Raw genomic sequence first — 13,017 nt, 5'->3', positions numbered from 1 at the left:
CCAACGGAATAAACTACAGTGGGGAGTGGTGGATTCTCCGTCTCTTGATGTCTTCAGGTCAAGACTATATACCTTTCCTGAAGACATGGTTTAGTGAAACACAAGGTATGGGCTCAATACACGGGTACCTGAGTGAAATTTAATGGCCTATGATATGGTCAGACTAGATGATCTATTGGCCCCTTCTGGCCATAAAAATCTATGAATTTATTAATGTGAGGCTTTTATTTTCCTGCAGAAAAAAACAAACAAACAAAAAAACCCCAACCAGTTCTAGAGGACATTGTTGTTTCTGGATATCCCGCAAGTTTGTAATGGCTAAAGACGTAGCTGGCTATTTCCAGAAAGGCTGTCCAAAGTATTGTATTTTAAAAAGAAGGTTGGCTAATGGCAAGGTAATTGAAGTGCTGTGGCTGCTTACATAATCATCTCATTGATACTTTATACTTTCCTCTTGATCCCCACTTTGTATCTACCAGTTGTGTCTCAATGTATGGGGCAGGCAGAGGCCATTTTTAGCCAAGTGGGGACTTGATCCCTGACCTTTAGGCATGAGTGCAATATACACATAATAAGAGTGAAAGGAAAATAAAAAAACGAGAGGAGAGGGTGTTCACGTTTATCTGCTCCCCTTCACTTTGTTTCTTCCCAGCACTGCTGAATTTTAAGGTTGGAGTCAGCATGTGAATATTCTGAAAGTACCATTATATTTGTGAACCACTGATTCTTTACAAGTCTCTAAATTATCCTAATATTATTCACAGTTTGCATGGCACTTAACAGGGATATCTCTGTTCTCCAACTTTGTCATTTATAGCAAATACGTAATAACATAGACTGTGATACAGGGGGGTAATATATCAATCTTCTCCTCCTCGCGCTTATTACAGAGAGCTGCATGGGAAAGCAAAACTCACAGAAAAGCTTCCGGCTTCACCAATGCAGTTGCACTGAATCTTTTCTAAATACAAATGCAGCATATTTTCCCAGTAACTCCCAGGATCTCAGTTGTGTTCCTCTACGGCCAATGCCTGTGTATATGCAAACTTTAATCTGACGCATCTGACTTTGACCACCTTCAACCATCTCTCTTACCCTTGAGCCCTAAAAGATGAAATGTAACCCTTTCATTCCAGATATTTTGATAGTTCTAAACTGTGAAATGAAGTTGCAGTGTTGTTTACAAATGGGTGATCAATATATTGTTAAAAAACATTAACCCTTTATATCCCGTCAGCTGAGTGGAGCTAATTTTTGGCAACCAGAAGAAGTCATAGACTCCTCAAAATAGGGCATATCTTCCCTTCTTCACTGACTTTCACAAGAATCCTACCTTGAGACTGGCCTGATAGAGAAGCAGCCTGCAGCTCCACGTATTTTGTGGATTTTCTCTGCGTGGGACATATCACTTTATATTTGGCTTTCCCATCTAACCACCTCTTCAGGAGAAGGGCCAGTTATAAAAGACCTCAGTGAGGTTCAGACCTCCTGTACTTCTGTAGACTTCTTTCCTGGCACCCCGCTCCATTTGCTTCTGGCACAGGACAATGGGAGTAAAATTCTTCTCTTGATTGTCCAAAGTTATGTTTTCCTCGTCTTCCCTTTCAAAGAAAGACTCATTCAGAAGATCTGGGTTTTGAGTCAGAACCTAAAATAAGATACAGGTCTTCTCTTACTACTTCTGCTGAGATATCTGCTTTTAGGATTTTCTCTGTCTACTGGAAAATCTAAAAGCTTTCCTTTCTGACCATTGCTGGCTGCGATACTCCAGTTTTGGAAATAATGTACTGGACTTTGTCTGGCTCCAAGGTTCACAGGAGTTGCATTTTGCAAAAGGTGTTTGGCTCAGTAATTGAATATACACAGACATAAGGTCTCTTCTGATTATAGCACATGATATGTTAATATGCATCTAACATACTGGATTTAGCTATTCCCTGTTGAGAACATAAAAACAATTTGCTATATTCCAAGTGTCCTTGTCTTTCCTAGTATATTTCTAAATATCAGATAGGAGGGGAAGGTAAGGTCTATTTATAAGGGTCTGTGACTACACCACTTTCTTTTAGGTGTGAAACTTAGTTCTGCCCACTTGCTGCCATTTAAAGGGCAAGTTGCAAGCCCATATGGGAAAAATATTGTACTGTTATTCCTTTAAAATGAACAGAATTATCTATTCTTTAAATCAAAGGTAATCTCTTTTGATCTACATTTAATAGGGCATCTATTTTCACTGCTACAGATGTTTGTGATAACATATAACTAAATCAAGATCCAGACACTCTGGAATTGAACCTCAGTGTTTTCATGAGCATACTGTAAGAGAATGCTAATGTGACTTCGAAACCAGTTGTTACCAACAAGAAAAAACTGGTTTTATTATCAAATACAAGTTCAAAATAAAGTGAAATCCAGTTTTAAAAATCTGAGTTTTATTAGTAAAATAGAGAAGAGGAATGGAACATCCTTTAGCTTTTTAAAAAAGTAAAAATATCAGGTGTCCACAGGCTTTTCTATGAACAATCTGCCAATCTGTGCCAAATTATTAATTAAAAATAGGCCTTAACCAAAGGATGCATGTTGTGTCTACTTATAAAAGTGTGTGATGCAGAAGTTTCCACAGGCTGAATTAGCAGGTGAGAGCACTTTCACCCTGCGACTTGACACTTACAATACGCTTGTGTCACAGTTGCACAGTAGCCAGTTTCACAGTGGGGTTACATGTGCCAAGAAGGAATTTTTATAAGTCAGTACCAGTAAACTTCAAAACTAGTCCCAATGATGGAAGGGGAAAACAGTTCATAAGGTACAGTAAGCAAGAGCTACCTTTTAAAGCCTAGTAAACCAGAGCCGACATATGCTAGAAGTTGTAATTCAGAACCGGAGGCTGGTGTAGTGGAGATAGTACAGGAGGGATGTACTGTCTATGTGTGCTGCCAAGGCATCTGAACAAAGTGAAGTTTGAAGATCTTGATTCTAGGAGATCTCAACAAAGATAGATCAGCAAGTAAAGATATGTATCAAGATCCTAGATGAGATCAACCTGCCAAATGTGAATGGGAACTTGAGGTCCATTTTAATTTGAACTCATTCTATGTAAGACTTTAAAGTAATGCAGTTTTGATTCTTCCTATGGAAAATGAACAAATGAAAATATCTATTTGGCTCCCTTTGAAGAAAACATGAATTGTGGAAGGTTAGCTGTTTGAGCCCTATTGAGGACAGGCTAAAGACTAAGTCAAAGAAATGTAATTAGGGAGAATGAAGTCTTAAAAGGAAAGATAGTAATATGCAATATGGGGAGAGCAGTATGTAGAATATTGGGTGACACTCTCAATAGCAAGAGGTCACCAATGGGCAAAGTTTTAATAAAGTTAGAAGTACCCGCCTAAGATTTCACCCGTAGATTTTAAAGGAAGGAACCATGAAAACTCATAGACAGTTTTAGAGTAAAACCACCATAACCCATAGGATACTTTGTATCAGGCATATATAGCAAATGGTAGAATATATGGAGATTTTAAGCTATTTTGCCACTGACTGGCTTCTTTTCAAGTGAGCTTTGTTGCCGCACCGTACTAAGTGCTCCACCCATCAAAACCATACAGGGTCATTGTCACAGATATAGTAATTTCCTGCAATATGCTTGGAAACTTTTATTGAATTGAGTGTTAGTATCCCTGGGGTTTATTGTAGTAAATGCAAAGTTTATATATTATTGTGGGCCAGGACAGTATGCAGCCTCTCTAGGGAGAGATGTGGTGTAAAGTCTGGATGATCAAAGCACTATATTGAACAACAACGTGCTACACAAGAATAGACTTTTGGGACAATGCGTATGAGGAGGATTTCCTGGGATATATCTAGAGGGAAGTGAATGCAAATTCCCCACCTCCGGTTATGCAAAAACCTTGCCTTTAGAAGCTACCCCCTGAGGCGTGAGCCATTGCCTGCTGATTACCTATTACATGAGGCCAAGATCACAGACCCAAGCTGTATAAAGGAAAGATTGAACTATTCATGATTGTTCTGATTCTGAATCTGAGATAGTTATGAACTTGTAACCATGGGGAAAACACAGTTGTGGGTTTAGACCAGAGCCTGAGAGTGACCTTTGATAAGCTTTTCAGCATGCCTGTAGGTTCTTTCTATTGTTTCTAATATGTGTTCTCTGTAATGCATTCAACTTACACATAAATGTGCTTGCTTATTTGGCTGTGAGGGTAAATTATAACTGCGGGCCGTTATATTACTCATGACCTCTGGAGAGAAAGCAATGCACAGAAGCTGGCCTATTTAGGCAGTCTGGCTTTCTCGGTATATCACAGTGTAGGAAGGGAACTGTGCAGCCTGGAAAAACCCCGGTCAAGATGGAGAGAGACGTGCATCTCTTTCCAAGAGAGGTGGTGGCTGAGGGGCTAGGAGCCTAGAGTGGGTACCCTGAAGGGACCACAGAGGGGGGGAATACAGGTGCAGTTGTACCTGAATTGTGACACTCATATATTTAATAAGGACAGCAAGGTATATACCAGGAATGCCATACTATGCCATGCAATTTTTACTTAATAGGTGAAACAATCCTTATGGAATTATTGTTTGTTTTTCTTTATTCTTCATCCACCATCTTCTGACTGTAATATACCCAGTGTATATCTGTTATCACACTTACCACTTATGTTTGTTATTTGATCATGTGTAAGAGTATGTCTAGCCTATGAAATGATAGGTATACTGCATGTGGTTAGTTACTGATCAGCCAATGGGTGTATAAATGTCATACTGCTAGCTATGCTTATGAGTAGTACCATTCAAAAAGTCCACCTTTTAATTAAGTAGATTCATACATAATGCTTGCAATGAAATAGAATCACTTGGCATCCAGCAGAGGACATGTTTTTAGTATCAGTGATTCATTGCACAGAAATACGGGTCACTAAAACTGCAGGACCCAATAATTTTTTTCAGCTAACTGTTGACAGAAGCAAATAGCCAATATTTGGTCCCAACAGCTCTCAGGTTTCTTTGTTCTACTTTGCAAAATGATGTTGTAAACTGCACCCATCAGTCACTCTCCCATGTAGCACGGTGATTTGTTCTAGGAAAATACCATGCCTGCTTTACAGTTTTGAAGAAAGAAAATTGCCATGTTTTGCAACTGAGTAACATACATCTCTATCGAGGAAAGGTGGCATGTTCCTTTCCACTGTATGTATTCAAGCAGCAACTTTAAAAATGCCATATTCTCTGGGCATTCTGAGATGTGATATTATCTGCAATTGTGTGTTAATAAATAACCTGCACTGAAAACAGACTGAAGTTGCTAATAGATCCAATTGGAAGGAAGCATTAGGCTTGTTGAGACCCAACAGGATTCCATACAATCCATAACAGACAATTCTATAAACTGCACATAGGCAACTGACGCTCCAAAATCTCCTTGCATGGTGTCAAGTATCAGGGGGTATCCGTGTTAGTCTGTATCTACAAAAACAACAAGGAGTCTGGTGGCACCTTAAAGACTAACAGATTTATGAGGTTTTTACCCACGAAAGCTTATGCCCAAATAAATCTGTTAGTCTTTAAGGTGCCACCAGACTCCTTGTTGTTTTCCACAATCTCCATTTGTTTATTTTACTGAGGGCAAATGAAATACACACGTGCTTAAGAACCCAAGAAGGCATTCATTTTTCTTATAATCCAATTTATTCTATTACTAAATAGTGCCAAAGGTAATGTTGAAGTGATCAGGTTAAAATTTATGTACGCTGAAGCAAAGAGGTGGCTTAATTGAATAAGTGCACTTAACTCATTAACCTTGTGCTGCTAGGACTAATCAGTATGAACCCCATGTTGCTAATAATCACAAAGGCAGCAAAGTTCTGCTTTTACTTATGCCCAGAAAAGGAGAAGAGGAAAAACAGAGAACGGAGGAGAGAGCGAACGAGAGTATTATCGGTTTAGGAGTGAAGGAATGGGCTAAACGTGAAGTAAGCACTTCTAACAGAAAATCTTGCACTAATACAAAGCTGCTTTTTCCTCCCACTCTGAACAGAAGTTATTAGTTAAGAAGCAGAGTGGACAGCTGCTGCGTTTGTTGTCATGAGTTATGGGAATGTGGGAAAGATTTGGCAGTTTCAAACAAGAAGGAAGCAATACTGTAGATCAAAGACCCATGACCCTGTTTGAATTGCCTTGATATAATGAGGAATGGTTAAAGAGTGGTGTCACAACTATCTTGGTTCCCAACATTGTTCAGGATGGAGGGACAAGAAGAACAGACCATCCTTAAATGTCTGGGACTCCCTAGAATGGGATTAGTGATCTACATAACAGGTTTGAAGCACCTAGGATTCCTGGGTCCACTAATTCAAATTCCGCTGGAGCCAAATCTTAACCCTTGTGAAGTAAAGAAATTGAGTTCTGTGAACACCTGAAAAAATGATGTCATCTCTATTTGGTCTGGACAGGACATTAAAGATTCTGTGGCACATTTCATAAGAGGAGCAATTTGCTCTGGTGTCCAAAGCCAAAAAAAGTGGCTGAATTTCTGTGGTGCTATATGTATAAACTTTATAAAGCACAATGGGATCCTTAGAGATGAAAGGCACTATTAAAATGATACATTTTAAAATGTATTACAGCAGGAACAGGAGCATCTGTTGGAGCTAAGGTTGCATAATGCTTGCCATTCTAGTCTCTCAGCTACTCATATAAAATAATAACAGTATTACCTCCCAGCTGTCCCAGGGCCTAAATGACATCAGTGTCTGCAGGAAGACCGCAAGCTGAAGCTAAACCTAGGCAAGATGGACTGGATGTTAGTGTGAAGACTCATTTGCCAAATCCCATCACTGCTGTCACTCTAGGGGTTCTACCCTCAGAACCTTAAATCTGTAGCCTGCTGGCCATAGTGATCCTGGCATTTGTCACCTCCAGCCTTGCACTGTACCTGGCAGTTGCAACAACAGCTCCTAAAAATCTTGATTCATTACGATGCACTCAAATGCTAAGCAACACAGAACAATCTGCAAACATCATGCCACTGCTCTGGATAATGTAAAGGCTCCCTATAGAGTGCCTTATTAAAAGTTCTGGTCCTAACCTTCAGTACCCGGCCTAAGCCGGGGAAGCTAATGATCCAACCAGTGGACCATATTCGGTGATGAACCCTGGTCATGTGCCACGTGAGGCATGTTCCGCAAATGCTACAAAGAAGTGGGTTGAACCTAGACAACTTTACAGACAGCCTGTCTCTCCATGACCTTTTATGACAGCTTTGAACCCCAGGTAAAATGGAGTGAGCAATTGCAATGGTGAGACTAATGAGATCAGGGTATCAGAGCTTTCTTGGTGGCTTCCCTTTGGCATCCCATGACCCAGGAACTCCCTTCCATGAGAGATTAAATTGGTCACCATCCTCACCACTTCATGGTGAAATGGAAAATTTATCTGTTCATCATAGCTTATTAACAGTAACAGCAGTAGTAAAAAATGATACTATTTTAAAAATAAACCTAACTTCACATCTAGGCAAGGAGGAGTGAGACTACAAGATGGACCCATTTGAATTTTGGAAGGTGTTCATACAGTAACATTTTAAAAGTGATAAAATGCATATTTGCATGTATAAATACAATAAGTATACAAAAGTCAGCATATCAAACAATGCAGTACAGCATATTTCTAGTCAATGGCTTTCAAGCACCATTTATTATAAACCCAAACAGGGGAGGGGAATGGCATATACTTTATTATTATTTTTTTTTTTACGGTTTATACTTAATAGGTACTGTACCTTTAATGCATATTAGCAATTGAAAATATGGAATGTGATCATTCCCTATTCGTTAGGAGATGCACATTACTGGCAAGTGCTGAGCCAGATTTCCAATTGCAGCATCTAAACAGATGAATGCATGTCTCCAAACTGAGTCCAGATAGATATAGTTGCATTTTAATATTTTAAAGTGAAACATGACATTATTTATTTAGTATTTTAATATTGAAGTATGCCCAGTAAATCCGTCAATAAAACCATTTTTTACTCTAAGACTGGTGTGTTTAAAGATAGTCAGCTGTGGCCAGTGTCAGTAAGTGTATTTAATAGGGTGTCTGACAGCTCCTGTGGAACAGTTTGGGACAGCTGCGTTATTGGTCCATGAAGTATTTCTTCAAATATTATGAGTGACAACAAACTTGGAAATGGTGCAAGAAAGGCGCTTCTAATCCATGAAGATAGCTCTCGTTTGAATTCTCCAACACCCAGACTGTTATGCAATTAACCAGCACTCCTCCTGTACTGGAACTGCATGTTACATTATTGAACTGTCTTGCTGGGAAGTTAGGTACATTGCTTCTTATTACCAAAACAATCTGACTTGAAATTGTTAGATGTTTCCTTTGCACAGTGTCAGGCTTTAAGGCCGGTGGTGGGAGGACAGGGTGGCAAAGGAGATAGATTGGAAGGGGGTTGAGAGATTGGGGCATGGAGAAAAGAATCATAGAGGGATAATTACTGTTTTCTCCCACCCTATTCTTTACTCTAAAGTAACCTAATTTTTCCTAAGATTCTTAGTCACTTTTGCCATAATGATAGGCACTTACACAGCCTGTTCATTAGGACGGGGATGTTAAAATCAGTGGCCTGTAAGGTCCATGTGTATAGTAGGAGTATGTGTGACTTAATAACGTACTTTAGTACCATATATGTTCTAAAGATAAGGGGAAAAGCACATCTCATAGAATCAAGTGTGATTTACAGCCAAGTTAGGGTCACGTCTCCTGAGGGTACTGCTATACTCAGAGGAGTATACTTAAAGTAAGATGCTTTAAAGATTGCCTGGCCCTTTATTTTTCCTGCAAAGTACCAGAAGGTTCATTTAAGGTTGGAGATGGTTGAATAGAAATTTTCAGCTTTCCAGTTTGCTCTTTTCTTTTGCGGGGAGGATGGCAAAGCCTGGAAGAGGAAGGCTGCCAGGGGCCCAAAATTAGGTGACAAAAGAAAAAGAGAAAAGGTGAATAAATACCATCCAGGGCTGTAGATTATATCAGTTTAAATAAAATAGATAATGTGTGCCTTGAGAGTTGACCTTTACCTTATAAAGGAAGGTTATATTTCAGACCTTATTGCCTCATATTGCTTCCCTGTGTTTATTTGTATCAAAAGTAATATGGTTAATGCTCTACAACAAACACCCAACATTTATTCCATTTCTCTGAATGGAACTGCTCTCAAATACCACCGTGATACTTAAAGCAGTTTAACTTACCATTCCCTAGGGTGACCAGATGTCCCGATTTTATAGGGACAGTCCCGATATTTGTGGCTTTTTCTTATATAGAGGCCTATTACCCCCCACCACCTGTCCCGATTTTTCACACTTGCTATCTGGTCACCCTACCATTCCCCTTTAAAGTTGTCATTCTGTCACAGAGCTTAAAAGAAGCAGGCACTCGGGTCTTGCATTTTGCATTCTCCTTTTACCACCCAAACAGGGTATTTGTGGGGGAAGGGGACTGTGAAAAAAGCTGCCTGTGCCATTGTATCTGACCCATGCCTTGACTGAACTGAGCTCCAAGTCAGGTTTTCCATTTTGTGGTTAAGAAATTATCAGGTTTGGGGGTTTAAGTGGCTTCTCCCTTTGGTTTCAAAATAATGTTTGCCATAAGCTTTATATATACTTTCTATTGAGCGAGGAGTCATTGTTCTATTAGACCCTGTTGTGTTAAATCCTAGCGCTTAAGGCCAGAAGGGACCACCAGATCATCTAGTCTGACCTCCTGTATATCACAGACCACCAGCACCTGCACACTAATCCCCAAAACTGAAATTAGGCCAAAGTATTACAGCTCACAAGAGACAAACAATTATGTGCTAGAAACAGAATCAGCGGAATCAAGGTGTACCAGTGCCCAAGGCCCCTGAAATGGCAGTGAACTCATTAAGTGATATACCCAGATAATCCTGGCAAGTGACCCACAACCATATGCTTCAGAAGAAGAAGGTAAAAAAAAGCTCAGTTCGCTGCTAATCTGACCTGGGGGGAAATTCCTTCCAAACCCCACATATGCCGATTAGGTTGGACCCTGAGTATGTAAGCACGAACCAACCAGCCAAGCACCTGAGACAGAGAATGCCTGGTGCCACCTTATAGCCCTGGCCTCCTCCTCCAATGTCCAATCTCCAGCCATGGCCTTTCCTAATGCTTCAGAGGAAGGAGGTTAAAAAAACCCTCCCAGAATACATTGGAGGGAAAATAAAAATCCCTCTCTGACTCCTGCTGGTGATCAGCTGAACACCTGAAGCATAAGCTTCAATTATTACAATAGTCCCCCTTCTTGGGGCTTGGTATGGTCCTGTGCCTCTGCGGTGTATTGTCCAAAACTGGATCCAGACAAGAAATTAGATGTTCAGGACAATTCGGTATGCAGTACACTGCTCTAGCAACTTGAAACAAACCAGCTGTGAATTCACCTGGTGTCTCTGAATCCTCTGTGCTAACAGCCAACAGTCACCTCTATGCTACCATCCCTTCCTTCTGCAGCCTCTAATAAGGGAGCATGGCTAGGGATAGGTGAGTGAATGTCTGGAATAGAGCTGGGTAGCAATGTTTTTTCCATCCCATGCGAATTTTCAAGATTTTGTAATTTTTTCTTGAATTAGGATGAAAAGTGGAAATCTTGAAAATGTTGCAGACTGATAACCTGAAAAACAATAGGATCAGGTGAATCAAAATATTCATTTAGATCATTTCTAAGCATTTTTCTTTTATTACAATATTTGAAAAAAAACCCCTTTTAATATAAATTATCAAAAATTTCCAAATGAAAAGTCATTTCGAACCACAAAAGAAAACTAATTCTTTTGAAAATGTCAAAACAGGATATGTTAAACAATTTCAAAACTTCAAAAAAGTTTGGGAATTGGAGGATTTGTCAAAATCATCTCTTTCTTGTGAACCGTTTCAATCTCAATGAATCAGCATTTCCTGACAAATGAAAATCAAAAATGTTTCATTGGAAGATTCCCAAGAAGCCCTAGTCTGGAGTATCCCTAAATTCCAGTGACCTCTGCCTGCCAGCATGGCATCTTGGCCACTGTTGCAGTTGATGCAACTTCGAGCAGATGTAGAAGTGCTCTTCCAACCACCTGGCAGATAAGGATCATGTACTGCAAAGTTGGCTCATAACATTTCTGGGTGTCAGTTGGATCTGGCCCATGGATTTCAAGTTTTTACCTATTCCATCACTTGGCTTTTCTAGTCTATGAAGGTTCTTAATCTGCCCACATCACCATAGTATCTGAGCACCTTGCAGTAGCATGACTAACATCTGTCACATGTGGTTTTTCCCTTTTTCATCCTCTCCCCAGAGGGAAAATTGCATGTGCAATGTAGTGTTTTGGTTTGGGACGTCATTTTAACACATCCATCATCATGTATCACTTTGCCTTTTTAGTAGCTAATGCAGCAGTAGCTTTTATCCTGTAAGATGCCTGCTTCCCTCAAAATTGCTGTGAACACCCTTGGTTTCCAAGCACACCCCTCTCAGCAGCATTCCTGTCCCAGTAGGTCCTGAGCCCTGGTTATCCACCTGGCAGTACATTTTATTGCTACAGGCCAGCAGGCCAATCTAAAGTAAGCTTATGAGAATTCTCTGTGGAGATGACAACATGCAAGACATTCACTAAGTGACTGGGCACCTCTGTTGCTAATTAATTGGCTAAACCATGAAAAGAGCAGAGCTTTTACCACTGAGGCTATTGTGGTGCCCTGTAGACATAGCCCTGTCTCATCGGATGCTTTCAATATTGCATCTGATTTGAGGGAGGCTAATCCCACTGCTGTTCATCTAGGTCACAGGTACACACACCTCTTCCAACATAAACAGCCGCTGAAATGGCCTGTGAAGTAATTACTGACCCTCAAGGGGGGAGAGAGGCCCTGCTGGGTTGTTCATGTTTCTTCATAACATATTATATGTGCCCCACTAACTTCCTTTCTGTAGATAGCAACATAATGAACCTGCTGGATGAATTTTCAGCACTGCTATAACAACGGATTTAGTGATTTTTTTTTTCCCTTTTAAAGCCCTCACATACAAAAACTAGAGACTGGACTGATGAAAAGAGTTGTTCTTCATTAGGGGCCTCACTCAGAGTAAAAAGTACCAGAAGTGAGTATTCCCATTAAAGTCAATGGCATTACTCGTGGATTGGGGGCATTATCATTATTTATTCTTTCTATTACAGTAGAGCCTAAAGGCTTCAACCAAGACAGGCAAAGGATGGAAGGGGAAACAGGGGCATAGAGAGGTGATGAGACTAGCCCAAAGTCGCAGAGCAGGTCAGTGGCAGAGGCAAGTTTCCTGACTGACACCAACTCTAGAGCCCTATCTACTGGCTATGCTGCTATTACAACAGAATTAAGGTATCAGACTCTGGCCCTAGATGAATGCAGGAGCTCAATATGGAAGTATGAGAGAACAGAGCAGAATGCATTGTGTTTTCAAATACATTTCTAAAGCCTTTTTGTCAGGATCAACTGAAAGTCTTTAAGATGTTTGGAGATTTTTAATATAGAATATATTACTATATCTGTGACAGATCTGCATTAGTAGAGGTAGGGATCAGAGCTAGGCAAAATGTCCACAATGAAACCTCAAATCATATGAAACACATCTATTTTCATGTTTTGTTCAAAACGTACAGCTCAGATCCGTTGGAAGGTTTCTTTAAGGTTCCTTATTTTGACAAAGCCTGGACCCCAGTTTCTAATGAATTGTTGACAAGTTATATTTTTGCAAAAAAATCATGTGAAATTTGTAAATAGTTTTCTTTGTTTGAAGCAACCAATGGTTAGAAAAGGTGAAGCCAAAAAGAGAGGTAGTTAGTCCAGAAAATGCCTGGAGCAGAGTATAAACCAGGTAGTAAAATTGGTACCATGGAGATCAAGCATAACCTCTAAAAATCTGCTACTTTGTTACTTAAGGGACTGCAGCAGCATCATAGATGTTTTG

Source organism: Malaclemys terrapin, chromosome 4 (assembly GCF_027887155.1).
Source record: "Malaclemys terrapin pileata isolate rMalTer1 chromosome 4, rMalTer1.hap1, whole genome shotgun sequence".
Lineage (NCBI taxonomy): Eukaryota > Metazoa > Chordata > Testudines > Emydidae > Malaclemys > Malaclemys terrapin.
The sequence above is the reverse complement of the archived record's forward strand: the minus strand, read 5'-3'. Positions refer to the sequence as shown.